We start from the raw sequence: 16,803 nt of genomic DNA, 5'->3' as shown, positions 1-16,803 counted from the left end.
AAAGATTTGTTGTTTTGTCAGTGGAAGATCATATCGTGTTAACAGTTCTGTCCATAATAGACAATGATTAGGCAGTGAAAATATGAATGTTTTTCATTGTCTGAGCCAAGATGTTTTGGATGTTTATTTATATTGCCCACAGTTCACTCTTAAGAATTGCAGCACAAACTTTTAAGCACTGGCATCTGTGTAAGCCTGATTTAAGGTAAGAATTTGTGGTATGCCTCACATTGTTTAAAGTGAGAACATTCAGTTACGTGCTTGCAATAGAAAACAGGTCGTTCAGAACAGCACCAGACAACATTCATTCAGGATTCTGTATTTAGTGATCTTAATTATCTTGGAATTTATTGTGACGATTCTGTGAAACAATCTTCATGCAATCACAATTTGGAAAAAATCAGATTCAACCCCTCCACAGAAGATTTCAATAACAACCACAGAGAATGCAGGAAAAACTTAGCAGATCTGGCAGCATTTGCAGAGAGAGGAACTGGACTTAACGCTGTTTCTCTGTCTGCCTGACATACTGAGTTTCTTCAGCAGTTTGTGTTTGTTTCGGATTTCCAGCATCTGCAGTATTTTGCTTTTATTTGAAAACTTTTGTTATCAAGGTAGAATCATGCTAATATGATCTGAAAAAAATTGATATACTTTAAGTGTAAGTAAGCTAATTTCTTGAGAAGCAAATTTTAGATATGGTGATCACTAATGAATGCTCAGCTTACAGTTACACTTGCTTTAAAAAGTCATTATTCACCATACAGATGAACTGTAATAAAATGATAGCCGACTTTACTTTTATTTTAGTTTGTCTGAGCTTCCTAAAGGGAAATTTTACCAGATGAGGCACAAATAAAATGAGAAAAACATGACAAACTGGCCCAGTGCAATGTGTTCCTGCCTATATCCATTTTACCCCAGAATGGATGGGTGCTGAGTGCATGGTCAAAAACCAGCACATTAGTGGTGGGAACTCAATTAAGGTTGCTGAGGAAGCACTTCACTGTAATTTTTGATAGGAGCTAATGGAATTTTCTAGATGCATGGGTGCCTGGCTTTGTCTGTAGCTCATCAGCTCACAGGAGGGATATACAGTGGGAGTGGTCAGAGTGCCATGAAAAGAAAGTGTTTGTTAAAAATGAAAGTTATAGATAAATTAACAATACTGAAGGAGGACATCAGTTCATCAAATCTATGCCAGCTCCCCATGGGGCAGTCAAGTCAGTCCTTGTCCCCTGTTTGGTACTATAAAACCCGCAGGTTAAATCCTTCAAGCACAAATGTACTAGATAAATGTGAGGTGCTGCATTTTGGGAAAGCAACTCTTAGCAAGACTTATACACTTAATGGTAAGGTCCTAGGGAGTGTTGCTGAACAAAGGGACCTTGGAGTGCAGGTTCATAGCTCCTTGAAAGTAGAGTTGCAAAGAGATAGGATAGTGAAGAAGGCATTTGGTATACTTTTCTTTGTTGGCCAGAGTGTTAAGTACAGGAGTTGGGAGGTCATGTTGCGGCTGTACAGGACATTGGTTAAGCCACTGTTGGACTATTGCAAGCAATTCTGGGCTCCTTCCTATCAGAAAGATGTTGTGAAACTTGAAAGGGTTCAGAAAAATTTACAAGGATATTGCCAGGGTTGGAGGATTTGGGCTATAAGGAGAGGTTGAATAGGCTGGGGCTATTTTCCCTGGAAGGTCAGAGACTGATGGGTGACCTTCTAGATGATTATAAAATCATGCATAGGATAAATAGACAAAGTCTTTTCCCTGGGGTGGGGGAGTCCAGAACTAGAGGGCATAGGTTTAGAGTGAGGGAGTGAAGATATAAAAGAGACCTAAGGGGCAACTTTTCACACAGAGGGTGGTACATGTATGGAATGAGCTGCCAGAGGAAGTGGTGGAGCTGGTACAATTGCGACATTTAAAAGGCATCTAGATGCATATATGAATAGGAAAGGTTTGGAGGGATATGGGCTGGCAGCTGGGATTAGATTGGGTTGGGATACCTGGTCGGCATGGACAAGTTGGACGGAAAGGTCTGTTTCTGTGGTATACATCTCTATGACTCTATTTCCTTTTGAAATCAATGATTTTTCCTGCATCTACTACCTCATGGGCAAAGAGTACCAGGTCGTTACCACCCACTTGTAGAAAAAAAAAATTTTCCTCTCATCCTCCTCTGGCTTTTGGCCCAAATCCTAAATCTGCATCTTCTGGTTCTTAGAGCATTAGCCAAATCAGATTAGATTAGATTTTATTATCACAAGTACCTGAGTGGAAGAGTATGGGTTTACAGTGAACAGTGTGCAGAGTCACCACCCTCCGATGCTATCTTGGAATACAATAGTTAAAATTAATAACAAAATCTGAAATTAAAGAAACAGAAACAAAGAAAATGTCCAGAGCATCCTCACCACTGTTGCCATGAGCTTGGCTCACCAAAAATGCCCGCACTGGGCCCAGCAACGCCATGCTGCAACTGCTCCTTCACTGCCACTGAACTCATTGCCTTGAGTCCTCTGCCTCACCGCCTCCTGCGCTAACTTAATTTTATAAGTAAAACCCCCTCAATGCCTGGAATGGCAGCTAACTGTCTATCACCTGAAGCCTGAATAGGGCTTCAGTAGGTGCTGATTATATTGAAACTTAATTACTATTGAGTCGTCCCACCTCTGTTTAAGAAAGGGACTGTTGGAGGTGCACGATCTTCACAAATAGATGGAAGTAACAGTATCATGTGAGTGTGTGTCTGGGAATTTGGAGCACAGTGGGAGTTTGATGCAGAGGGTCAGAGCTGATTTTTGCTTTTATTTTTGGTTTACAGTTTCTAAGAACTATTTTCTGTAGTAATGAGGATTAGGGAATAAGTGCCCTAGAATAATTGATATTATTTGCTATTAATATTCTTCCCAAAAGGTTCAATTTAAAGGGATAAGACATGGCTGCTGCAGCAGTTGGGCTAATCACCAGAAAATGGCCTCATTGTCCAGAGAAAACTTAGCAAGACAAATTCACCTAAAAATTGAAATGATAGGATCAAAACCTTCAAATTGTGCTGCCTGTAAAGGATTCTCTGGAAGAGTTTAAACAGTCTGTACTCTGTTCGTGTGAGAAACCTGTAACCTGTATGCCTCACTCAATCCATGTTCTTTTCACCCTCTGATCTGTATGTTCTTGCTTGCTATGACCTGCCTCTATTGCTCGCAAACCAAGCTTTTCACTGTATTTAGGTACATGTGACAATAAATCAAATCAAATTGAGGCTGCTCCTGTGGTTGTATTGTAATTGCAGTACTTTTGTGTACAAGTGCAAGAATGGTGAGTTTCATAATCAGACGAAGGTTTGATTGTCTGACTGATCAACTATTTTAAATTATTGAAGTTAGGTGGAGGTTTAATCTGAGCCTGCGTTTCAATTTTGTTTCTTTTTTGAGATTGGCTGCTCTAGTTGAAAGTGATTTGATTCTTTTTTGTACAGACTAACCCACTTTTCACATTGGCATAATCTTTTCCAAGGTATATTTCTGCTGTTCATGGAAGGTGTGGGAAACGATTTTGCATTAACTTTCACTTAATGAACAACTTTCATAACATAACACATCTCCAAGATAGGAATAGCAGTAAAAAGGGCTATTACTTAATGGTAAGAAATTGCAGCACACTGCTGTACAGAGGGACCTGAGTTTCTTTGTACATGAATCACAGAAGGTAAGTCTGCAGGTGCAACAGGTAATTAAGAAGGCAAATGGAAATTTGCTAAAGGGATTGAGTTTCAAAGCATGGAGATTATGTTGCAGCTATGGGGTTCTGGTGAGGCCACACCTGAATACTGTGTGCAGTTTTGGTCTCCTTATTTGAGAAAGGATATGCTGCAGAGAAAGTGAGGACTGCAGATGCTGGAGAGCAGAGCTGAAAATGTGTTGCTGGGAAAGCGCAGCAGGTCAGGCAGCATCCAAGGAGCAGGAGAATCGATGTTTCGGGCATGATCCCTTCTTCAAGAATATGCTGCCACAAGAAGGGGTGCAAGGGAGGTTCACTAGGTTGATTCCAGAATTGAAGGGGTTGGCGTTAGAGGAGAGACTGAGTAGACTGGGATTATATTCATTGGAATTTAGAAGAATGGGTCGGGGGGGGCGGGTTGGGGGTGGTAATCTTTCACAAACCCATAAAATTAACAAGGGTATAGATAAGATGGAAGTAGAGAGGATGGTTCCACTGGCGGGGGAAACTAGGACAAGTCGGCATAGCCTCAAAATTCGGGGGAGCAGATTTAGAACCAAACTGAGAGGGAACGGCACGGTGGCACAGTGGCTAGCACTGCTGCCTCACAGCGCCAGAGACCCGGGTTCAATTCTTGCCTCAGGCGACTGACTGTGTGGAGTTTGCATATTCTCCACGTGTCTGTGTGCGTTTCCTCCGGTGCTCTGATTTCCTCCCACAGTTCAAAAACATGCAGGTTAAGTGAATTGGCCATGCTAAACTGCCCGTAGTATTAGATTAAGGGGTAAATGTAGGGGAATGGGTCTGGGTGGGTTGCGCTTTGGCGGGTTTATGTGGACTTGTTGGGCCGAAGGGCCTGTTTCCACACTGTAAGTAATCTAATCTAAAAAAAATGCCTTCACCCAGAGAGTTGTGAATCTATGGAAATGACTGAAGTGACGTGAAGTGACTGAGATTTTCTCAGTAAATGATTTTAAGGCTAAGATAGCTAATTTTTTGAAGAGTAAAGGAATTAAGGGTAATGGTTTGAGGGTAGTTGATGGAGCTGAGACCACGAAAAGATCAGCTATGATCTTATTGAATGGAGGTACAGGCTCGAAGGGCTAGGTGACCTCCTCCTGCTCCTGGTTCTTATGTTCTTTTCTCAAAGTGCTCCACAAACAATCATTATTTTTGAAGTATATTCATTGCATATAATTTGCATTTAGCAAACTCCCATAAGTATCCATAGAATCCTTACAGTGTGGAAACAGGCCATTTGGCTGAACAAGTTCACACCAGTCCTCAAGAGCACCCCACCCACACCCATCCCCTGACTCTACCCTTGTAACCTTGCACTTCCCATGGCTAACCCACCTAGCCTACGCATCCTTGAACACTGAGTAATTAGCATGGCCAATCCACCTAACCTAAATAGTAATATGTTTCCTCATAATAAATACATAAGAGCAAGATTTGGTCATTTAGGCCGTCAAGCCTAATCTGCGATTCAGCGAGATTGTGATTGATCTGTGAATTAACTTGTCATGTAAGTCAATTTTGTTATCAGATAAATCTTAGCCAGGATCCAGACAAACTCTCTCATTAACATGAGTGCTTTGATTAACGTTTCCTCTAAAAGACAGGGCTGCACAGTGTGGCACCTCTATCATAGTGCAGCAATGAAGTGCTATTTTGATTATTGCTGAGATTTTCTGGGGTGGGTCTTCAATTCCTAATGTTGTGACTCAGAGGTGAGAATGGTATCACTGAGCCAAGTTTGAAGCTTGGTATTTATGATTTTTAGACATTTCCCAATCTGTTTTTACTTTGGCAAGCTATTCTGCTTCACATTTGACATTGTTGTCCCTTTTATCTTTTTCTCCTTCAAGTTTCTGCTCTCAGCTGGTCTCGAGCTAAATGATTCTTTTGGACCAAGCATTGTACAAAAGGTCAAGTTCTCTTTTGTTAATTGCACTGTGAGCTTCCTATCATATTCGTGAACAAAAAAAGTTTCCAAATTAATTAGTCTTCTAAAAATCCTATTGCGTTTACCATATTAATGAAAAACTTCAATCTGAACGTTTTAAAAAACATTTCTCTGTGACTATTAAGGGAAGAACCTTCAAAAGAGTTGAATCCATTATCTGAACCAACCATGCAACTTTTATTACTTTGTACGAATTTTTCATTGTCATCTTAAATATTACAGATACTTACAACGTCACTCATCTTCACAATGCTGTAGATACTCTTGCCAACACGCAAGCTTGAACTGTGGCAGTCAACATGGTTAAGATATTTCTTATGGTGGAAGGTGTAGCACCTTGGGGCACTTTTCTATGTTAATTACTCCATATGGATACAAGATGTTGTGTTTGGAATAAACTGCTCTTGTCCCACAAGCAAAATTCTTAATTGTTTAAGGGCTACTTTTGAATGCTTTGCTTCCAATGCTGCTTTGGTTCCTCCTGAAATAACTGCACAGAGGCCTTCACCAATCATCCTTTATTTACACATGGAGAATCCTTGACACTGTTCCAGCTTCCTCAGAGCCAGCTTTCCGAGTGAACAGAATCTCTGACACTTCTGTTTATATTGCCAGCCAGGACTGCCTGATTGGATTAGATTAATTGCCCCAGTCAGGGAACTCATATTCTATGAGGTCTATCTGGCTGATATCGTTACAATCACTACATCTCTCTCCCTCTGAGTCTGAATACATAAGCTCATTATTTTATTGCAGCTCCTCCTGGGGAGTTTTAGCACTGGATCAGGTTTCCCCAACTCTGTCTCTGATAGCGTGTAACACACTGTAGCTGGCCTCTTGCACCCAGAGCTCTCAGAAGAAATTAATTGTCCTCTTCGGGTGGCAAAGGCTTCGAGTGGTGACATCCGCCATGTCCATCCCAGATTCCAAGATTCCTTTCATGCTTGACAGAGAGGGTGAGCCCACAGATTCTAGAACAGTCCTAAAGGCAGTCGAGGAGCCGAGCACGTTTTGCTCCCTCACGGCTTGCAAGTTTGCAGCTTTCGCATAGTCTACCTGCTTGTTTAGGACTGTCGCATCACTGTGACTTTGTATGTCACTGGGCCTGACCTTGCATCGACCATGCCTCTTACTCATGCAGGGCTATTCCCATTCGCTGTCTCAAGTTCACATGCTGGCATCAACTACGATGGCTTGCTGGTCTGGATCCTGAAGAAAATTTTAAGCATTTAGTCCCCAAGGCTTGGCTTTGTTTTAGGGTTTCGGCGTGGGCTGACCGAGAATCCCTTTGATCAGGATATGTCCTGAGTGAGGCTATGCAAATGTCTGCACTTAAGAGATGTTCCCTAAGCTCAGTGAAGGTGTTCACTTCCACTGGAATACCCTGCATCTCACACGCTGCACTTGCTGCATTAAAGTCAGTTGTAGTGCCATTGGGCTTCAACTAGTAGGCGCTTTTGCATAGTTACACCATTAATCCCATATACCAACCGGTCTTTCTGCATGTCATTAAGAGTTAAACCAAAGCCACGTGCCTCTGCTAGTCAACTTAACCTAGTCAAAAATCCCAAAACGTTTTTCCCTCATTCTTACATTTCTGAGTAAAACCAATATCATCTCAGGATTAGAAGAGACTTGAGATCTTCATATTCCTTAACTAAATCCATCAATTCTTGAAAGGTTCTATTCTGTGGTGCCTCAGGAAAAGTTAGGCTCCTAAATTTAGGACGGATTGGAAATGGGCTTTCTCCCAGCAGACTAATCATAACCTAACAGGCGTAACCATGTCTACCACTCAAAATCCCAGCCTCATGGTGTCATACAGCTCAGGAAAAGGCCTGTTGAGTCTGTACCAGTCAAAAACAGGCACGTAACTGTTCTAATTCTATTTTTGAGCAGTTGCCCCAGAGCCATCTTTGCCTTGGCATCACAAGTACACATCTAAATACTGCATAATTGCTGTGAGGTTTTCTGACTCTACTACCCTTAAAAAGGCGGAGAGTTCCAGATTCCCACACTGTCGGAGTGAAAAATGTTTTCTCCGCATCCCCTCTAAACTGTAGACCCCCCCGCCACACAGCCTTAAATGTCTGTCTCCCTGCTCATCGGGATTTCCCACTCGTCCTTAGCTGCCCTCTGTTAAATGTTGTCTTGATGTTAAGCAATGCTGCTCTCCAACTCCAGTAATTCTGGAGGAATTCCCTATGTTTTTAATAACTGGGACTGATCATTCATCCAAGCAAGCCTTTTCTGTTTGAAATGTACCTATTAAAAAGGCTTCTTTCTATCTGAAATGCTCCATAAAACCTATTAAACCAATGTCTTGGTTGAATTTCAAAATCAGAGGTTTGCCAAAATGCACTGTAATTAGATATCGAGATTTAGCTTCATGTGACAAGGTGTCTTGTTTATGAAATATCTCTTGCATCATTATTCAGGGCTTAAAGCCAGATTTGACTTTGTAGCTTTAACTTTACGCTATGGGTTTACATTTGGCATTTTATAAAATTGTTTCTCTCGTTCAAAGCATGTAAAGTTTTGACCTCCAAGGTTGTTCTCCTCTTTTAGCCAGATGACTTGATCATTATAGTGTTTGGTAATAGAACAACGTTCTTAGAACTGTTCTCATATCGGTGTTTTTGTGAGATTCCACCTAAACCTCAGCTTATGGGTGGCACAGTGGCTCAGTGGTTAACACTGCTGCCTCACAGCACCAGGATCCCATGTTCAATTCCAGCCTCGGGCGATTGTCTGTTTGGAGTTTGCACATTCTCCCTGTGTCTGCGTGGGTTTCCTCCAGGTGCTCCGGTTTCCTCCCCCAGTGCAGGTCAGGTGAATTGGCCATGCTAAATTGCCCATAGTGTTGGTGCATTAGTCAGAGGAAATATGGGCCTGGGTGGGTTACTCTTCGGAGGGTCGGTGTGTGCTTGTTGGGCCGAAGGGACTGTTTCCACACTGTAGGGAATCTAATCTAATCTTAATGTGGTATCAATATTTCATTTGCACCATATGGTGATTTATTCTCAATTTCATAAATCTGAAATAGAACCATGCAACATTATAGGAAACCATTCATTCCAACATTCTTTGACAGAATGGGCCCACTTGCATCCCCCTCTTCTTTCTCCATCCCATGTTAGTATTCATTCTCTTAATAGGATGTTAAATAATCTAGGAGTTAAAGGTAACGAGGCAAACAGGGTGTTATGGATAAATTAGTTAATTGAATTAAAATGTATATAAAGATGAGTCAGCCAGAAGGTTGGAGCATTTTATAGTGTGTGGTTGGTTGAAATAAAACTCTAACTACAAAATATATGCCTGGATTTTGTCTGAAAGCATTGAAGTTGTAATGCACAACATCCCACACCATTGTATTGGAAGCATTTCAAAGAAAATTCACTCGGCTGATTCCTGGAATGGAAGGGTTGTCTTATAAAGTAAGGTTAACAGAAGAACTAGGAGCAGAAATTGGCAACTCAGCCTTTGAGCCTGCTCTGCCGTTTAAAATGATCATAACCAATCTCACCTTGCCTTCAACTTCACTTTCCTGCTGACACTCCATAGCTCATCAAACCATTGCTCATTCAGTCAATATCCCAGCATCCACTGCACGCTGGGGTAGTGAATTCCACAGGTTCATGATCCTTTGAGAGAAGTCATTTCTGCTCATCACTGTTTTAAATCTATTATCCCTTAGCTGAAAACGATAACCTATTATTCTAGGTTGCCTCATATGGGGAGACATCCACTCTATGTCTACTTTGTCAATCTCCTTTCACATCTTATATACCTCAATTTGGTCTCTCGTCATTCTTCTAAACTGTAAAGAATATTGGCCTGAACTGCTCATAAGATAAGACCCTCATCTCTGGAATCAATCTGATGAACATCTTTGAGCTGCTTCCAATGCAACTACATACCTCCTCATGTAACGGGACCAAAACTGTTTGCACTGCTCTTGGTACAGTTTCATTCATGCCTAGTACAGTTGTAACAACATTTTCCTGCTTTTATATTTTATTCCTTTAGCACTAAATGCTAAAATTCCATTGACCTCCTTTAATATATCAAAGCTAGTTTTCTGTGATTCATGCACAAGAACAGTTCGATCCCTCTGCACGGAAGCACTTTGCAGTTTCTCTCCAATTCTCTTGTTAGAGAGAGGTTGAGAGGTGACTTAATAGAGACATACAAGATGATCAGAGGATTAGATAGGATGGACAGTGAGAGCCTTTTTCCTCGGATGGTGATGGCTAGCACGAGGGGACATAGTTTTAAATTGAGGGGTGATAGATATACGACAGGTGTCAGTGGTAAGTTCTTTACTCAGAGAGTAGTAAGGGTTTGGAACACCCTGCCTGCAACAGTAGTAAACTTACCAACTTTAAGGGCATTTAAATGGTCATATGAATGATAATGCTGAAAATGTGTTGCTGGTTAAAGCACAGCAGGTCAGGCAGCATCCAAGGAACAGGGAATTTGACGTTTCGGGCAAATGCTACTATATGAATGATAATGGAATAGTCCAGGTTAGATGGGCTTCAGGATGGTTTAACAGGTTGGCGCAACATCGAAGGCCAAAAGACCTGTACTGTGCTGTAATGTTCTATGTTCGAATAAGATAATAAATTGCTTTTTCAGTCTTCTGATCAAATTGTTGACGTCACACTTAGCCACGTTAAACTCCATCTGCCAAATTTAGCCCATTCACCTAACCTATCCCTATCCATTTGTAAATTTGTTTTTTCTGCATTGCAGCTTACTTTCCCATCTGTATTGGTGTCATCTTCAAACTTGGCCACAGTACTTTCCACCCTTGCATCAATGCCTTCAGTGTAAATTTTAAATAGTTAGGGCCTGAGTTCCAAGCCCTATGTGACCCCACAAGTTACATCTTGCCAACTGTTAAAAGACCCATTTATCCTGACTCTGCTCTTTGTTGAAGGGTCAATCTTCTGTCTGTGAGCAGATTGGACCTGTATTTACTGGAGTTCAGAAGAATGAGAAGTAGTCTTAGTGAAATATAGACGAATCTGTGGGGTTTGAGAGGATAGGTGCCAAGAGGATGTTTCCCCTCTTGGGAAATATCAACTAAGGGACAGAGTTTAAAAAATAGGGTGTTTCTTATTTGAGACGAAGATGAGGACAGATTTCTTCCTTCAGAGGGTCATTTGTGTTTGGCTGAAAAAGTATGCATTTTATTCAAGCTTTTTATCTTGCACTCATCTGGACAATTCACAGGAAGTACCACAGAAAAAAAACAAGAATGTCCACACTGTACAAGAGGAGAGCACTAACAGTTGGCAAGTGACTCCAATTGATAGAGGCATTGCCATGAGCAATAAACCAGTCAGGGATGACTGACAGTCAACTGCTAAGTCTTGTCCAAATTTCAAACCAGAAAGTTTGACTCTGATTAAATCATTCCAAAAAAATACACCAGTGAATGGCTGTCACCTTTTTATTGTCTTGTTTAAACCGGAACAGTGTATGAACATTGGGCAGGCTATGACCTAGTGGTATTATTGTTGGACTGTTAATCCAGAGACCAGGTACTGAGTTCCAATCCTGCCATTGCAGATTGTGGAATTTGTAATTAAGAGCTTAATGGAATCATTGTCGATTGTCAAGAAAGTCCCATCTTCTTTGCTAATGTCCTGCAGGGGAGGAAATCTGCTATCCTCACCTAGTCTAGCCTGCATGTGACTCCAGACCCACAGCAATATGATTGACTCTTAACTGCCCACTGGGCAATTAGGAATGGGCAGTGATGCCCTCATGCCATGAATGAATAAAAAAGAAAAGTACTTTCTGTCTGCAATGGACAGGCCATTGTATATTAAGACATGTCGCTTCCATACACGCAGATGTGGCATACTGAGAAACTGAATAACACTCCAAAATTGGTTGTCAATGTAATTTTCTGCACACTTGGGATCATTTAGCAAATGTCCAGTTAGTCAATCACATTTTATGTGCTGGCATGGGCTGGTTGGGTTTGGTCAGTACCTTGTTAGTTTCAAGCAACCAAATGTCTGTGCGATTTAGATATGATCTGCCAGCCTTTGGGCTGCAAATGTTGATACTTCGTCCATTGTTTTGCCTTTACCGGGTTGGACTCTATTTTCCTACCATTCAGTGTTTTCCTTTTGTGCTGTGTGGATGTCGTTTTCTGTTTTTTTTTGTTTCATGCATTTTGCCTTGATGAGAGCTAATTGAGAAACTTCCACAAAATGTGTCTTTCTTCAGCAATATTCAGGCTCTGTACTACCAAAGGATCATTTGTCTTTGGAATTCTCTTTCCCAGTGAACAGTGGAGGCTGGGTCATCGAATATAAGGCTAGTTTTCAAATATTTTTGATTGACAAAGGAATCAAATATCATGAAGATGCAGGTAGGAAAGTGAAGTGAAGATAACTAGACAGATTAGTCATGATCTTATTGAGTGGTGGAGTAGCTTAGATGGGCAGATTGTGACCTACTTATGCATCTCATCCTTAGGAACTTCTGCTTACTTCCCCTTTATTTCCCAAATGCCCTACAGTTTCCTTTCCTTCAAGTGTATGTTTAATTGTCTATTGAGTCTGTTTCTGGCAATCTTTAATAGTACTTTCCAGATCATCATAAACTGCTGCATCATAAAAAAAAACCCTTCTCCCCACTGGTGCTTTTACCAATTAGTTTCAATCTGCATTTTCTGGTTACTGACATTCCTGCCAATGGAAACAGTTTACCCTTAGTTACTCCAAAATGCTTCGCAATTTCAAACATCTTTATTAAGTCTCCTGTTAACCTTCTGTGCTCTGAGATAGTCAAATTCAGTCTCTATAAGACAAAAATAACAACAGAAAATGCTGGTAATTCTCAGGTCTGGCAGTGTGTGTGGAGCGAAATGGACGTTGACGTTTTGTCAGAGCCCAGCTACTTTATTCTTTCCATATAATTGATGCAATGTAATGAAGCTTTGAGTAAGGTAGAAGGACTGTTAATAAGAAGAAATTCTTTCAGGCAATTGTTTCAGGACTGTGGGCAGGCATATTTTTAACAGACATGTCTAAACACACAAAAAAAAACTGACTTTGCCATAGGTGTGATGATCCCAATGTTGGAATGATTTCTGTCTTGGGAATCTTGTGTATCAGTGGCTGTGACCTTTCTAGTGGGGCCCACTTCAGATGCTGTCACAATAAGTACTGGGTGATGTGTCCAACATTGGGATGGCCAGAGCCATCCAGGGGCCAATTGAAAGGGCAGCACGATTGCACTGCTACCTCACAGTGCTAGGGGACCCAGGTTTGATTCCAGCCTTTGGCGTCTGTCTATCTGGAGTTTGTACATTCTCCCCGTGTGTGCTCAGGTTCCTCTAGGTGATCTAGTTTCCTCTCTCAGTTCAAAGATGTGCAGGTTAGGTGGATTGGCCATGCTAAAACATTTGTTCCGTAGTGTCTAGCAATGTGCAGGTTAGGTGGGTTAGCCATAGTAAAAAAAAAACCCATGTGCGGTTGTGGGGATGAGGTGACGGGATGGGTCTGGGTGGGATGGTCTTCAGAGGGTCAGTGCAGACTCAATGGGCTGAATGGATTTTTTTCTGTGCTGTAGGGATTTTATGATTGAGTGTGTCCCAGGTCATGATCTGTAGGCAGCTTCACCATGGATTGTGAGTGTTACTTGAGTGAATGCAGGAGGATTGGATGCACAATAAAGACTACTGGAACCATCAGCCACATCCTATTGACTGGCGCTACCTTATGGATCTGTTTACTGGAGAAATGATTCCACCTGTGCAGTTACTTGTCTGCAGACATATTGACAGTGACCAGTTTTCTTCTTCTTCAATCAGCCTTTATGATGGAAGGCACTTCAAACATCCCATTAACATAAAGATGGGGAGGAATTAAGTACCATCACCATCACTAGAGAAGTAATATTAGGCAAACTAATGGGGCTAAAGGCAGATAAGTCCCCTTAACCTGATGGCTTGCATCCTAAGATCCTAAAATAAATAGTGACCAGGTAGTGGATATGTTATGGTTTTAGTTTTAAAACATCTGGAGGATTGGAATACTATTAATGTGACATTTCAATTTCAAAAGGGAGGGAGGCAAAAAAGCAGGAAATCATAGGACAACCAACCTAACCTCTATTGTTTGGAAACATGTTGGAATCAATTATTAGGAAAAATTATAATCTAATCAGCAGAGTCAGCAAGGCTTCGTGAAAGGGAAATCACAAGTGCCTAGTTTATTATAGTTTTTTTCCAAAGTCTCAACCAGTGTAGATAGTGGCGAATCAGTAGACGTGTTGTGTTTGGGCTTCCAGAAGTCATTCGACAGGTATCTCACTAAAGGTTAAGTCACAAGAGCCCATGGTGTTGGAGTTAGAATATTGGTGTGGCTAGAGAATTTTCTCATGGCAGGAAACAGTACAAGTTCTTTTTCTCAAGTTGATCAAATAGAGTTTTACAGGATCAGTGCTGGGAATGCAACTGTTTACAATATATATTACTGACTTGGAGGAAGGGAGCACATTTACTGGAGCCAAATTTGCAGATGACGCAAATAAGTCGAAAGGCAAATTGTGAGAGGGCTTTAAGTAAGTGGGCAAAAAGTTGGCAAATGGAGTATGATGTGGAAAAATGTGAAGGAGCGGCTCAGTGGTTAGCACTGCTGCCTCACAGCACCAGGGTCCCAGGTTCAATTCCAGCCTTGGGCGACTGTGTGGAGTTTGCACATTCTTCCCGTGTCTGCGTGGGTTTCCTCCTGGTGCTCTGATTAGGTTAGGTGCATTAGTCAGAGGGAAGTGGGTCTGGGTGGGTTACTCTTTGGAGGGTCGGTGTGGACTTGTTGGGCCGAAGGGCCTGTTTCCACACTGTAGGGAATCTAATCTAATTTTAAAAAAGTTGTTCATTTTGAAAGAGTGAACAAAAGAACAGTATTGCATAAGTGGAGAGAAACTGCAGAAAACTGCAACACAAAAGGATTTGGGGATACTTGTTCATGAAACACAGAAAGCTAGCACACAGGAAGCCTAATCAGGAAGACTAATGGACTGTTTGCCCTTATTTCAAGGTGGGGGGGGGGGTGGAGTTGGAGTATAAGAGTTAGGAAATTTTACTGCAGCTGTGAGTCCACATCTGGAATACTGAGAGTAGTTTTAATCCCCTTATTTAATGAACAACATTATTTCATCGGAGGCAGTTAGGAAAAGATTCAGTAGGATGATTCCTGGCATGCAGGGGTTGTCTTATGAGCAAAGATTGGGACTACTCACTGGAGCTGGAAAAGCACAGCAGGTCAAGCAGCATCTGAGGAGCAGGGGATTTGGGCATAAGCCCTTCAGGAATGTTGGAGGGGAGGAAGGGGGGTTGAAAGATAAATAGAAGGGTGAGGGTGGGGCTGGGGTGTGAGGGAAGGTAGCTGGGAAGGCAATAGGTAGATGCAGTTGGGGTGTGATTATGATAGGTTGGAGGGAAACATGGAGCGGATAGGTGGAAAGGAAGATGGGGATGCCAAGTTGGAAGGTTGAATCTGGGATGAGGTGGGGGGGATGGGAGATTTGGAAACTAATGTTGCTGCCTATGCCACTTACACCCCCACTGATGTCACTCACGGGAACACCGCCGATGACCATGCCGTCCCTGCATACGCTTCTGAAAGCACCGCTTCTGTTTGCGCTCTCATGCATGCCACTTCCGTTCCCGCTGATGTCACTCACTGAAACTCTGCCATGTTGCTTCTAGCCACCACTGAAAATGCCGCTACAGAAGACACCGCTTCTGCAAACACCACCCAGAACGTCACTTCCGCCCCCACGGATGCCACCGAATACACTGCTTCTGTACCCCTGACCACCCCTGTTTACGTTGGTGATGTCACCAATGCTCACATCACAGCCCCTAGTCCAGTGACAGTTTCTGCCTGCACTCCTAACTCTAGCTCTACACCAGGTCCTAGCCCCCAACCCTGCCGAGTCTTTACCACCCCCTAGACCGCCCCCTCACTGAGGATGAATGATCAGTCCTCAGTCAAGGTCTCACCTATATCCCACTATGCTTCCAGGTAAAGGTATTCCATCCACGTTGCGAACTCAAATATTTCTTCTGCCACCTTGGTGCTTACTTTTTCAACCATCAATCCCACCCATCCTCCATGGACGCCTATTCCTGTCTCCAATATACTCCATCCTCTTGGACACCCCATCCTAGTCTCTTAACAACCCTCGACCTCCATTTCATCTCCGCTGTGAAATTGACCACCTCAACCCGTCCACCCCTGTTACCCACTCCACCCTTTCACCATCACAACATGCAGCCCTCTCACCATTAAACCAGCAGACAAGGAGTGGGGGGCAATTGTAGTTTGGTGCACTGACTTCTATATCACTGAAGCCAGGTGCCAACTCACAGACTCCTCCTACCACCCCCTCGACCACGACTTCACCTCCCATCACCAAACCATCATGTCTAAGACTATACAGCCTGTCATCACCTCATGGGATCTTCCAACCACCACCTTGAACCTCATTGTTCTGCAAATCTGCACTGCCTGGTTCACCCTCTTACTCAAGATCCACTGCCCTGACTGCCCTGGTTGACCTATTGTCTCCGCCCGCTCCTGCCTCACCGAATGTATCTCCTCATATCTCAACACTGTCCAGTCCCCTTTGGTCCAGGAGCTCCCAACATACATTTGGGACACCACCCACGTCCTCCTTCGTGACTTCCGTTTCCCCAGCCCCCAACATCTCATCTTCATCATGGACATCCAGTCCCTGTACACGTCCATTTGCCATGGGGAAGGCCTCCAACGACACACTCATTCAATTGGTGGAAGTGAATCACCCTCAACAACTTCTCCTTCAAATCCTCCCACTTCCTTCAGACCAAAGGGGTAGCCATGGGCACCCACATAGGCCCCAGCTATGCCTGCCTCTTCGTAGGATATGTGGAACAGTCTATCTACCGCAGTTCCACCATCCCCCATCTCTTCATCTGCTACATTGATGACTGTATTGGCGCCACCTCGTGCTCACAAGAGGAAGTTGAACAGTTCATCAACTTCACTTACACCTTCCAACCTGACCTTAAGTTTGCCTTGACCATCTCAGACTT

General features: G+C 42.6%; 1 protein-coding gene across 4 annotated transcripts in view; it reads left to right on the top strand.

Moving 5' to 3' along the window:
- LOC132815107 (intermembrane lipid transfer protein VPS13B-like) overlaps positions 1-16,803 on the top strand; it is a 945,713-nt gene that overhangs the window by 295,682 nt on the left and 633,228 nt on the right. The gene's annotated exons all lie outside the window — the stretch shown is intronic.

The sequence above is a fragment of the Hemiscyllium ocellatum genome, chromosome 4 (assembly GCF_020745735.1).
Source record: "Hemiscyllium ocellatum isolate sHemOce1 chromosome 4, sHemOce1.pat.X.cur, whole genome shotgun sequence".
NCBI lineage: Eukaryota > Metazoa > Chordata > Chondrichthyes > Orectolobiformes > Hemiscylliidae > Hemiscyllium > Hemiscyllium ocellatum.
The sequence above is the reverse complement of the archived record's forward strand: the minus strand, read 5'-3'. Positions and strand labels throughout refer to the sequence as shown.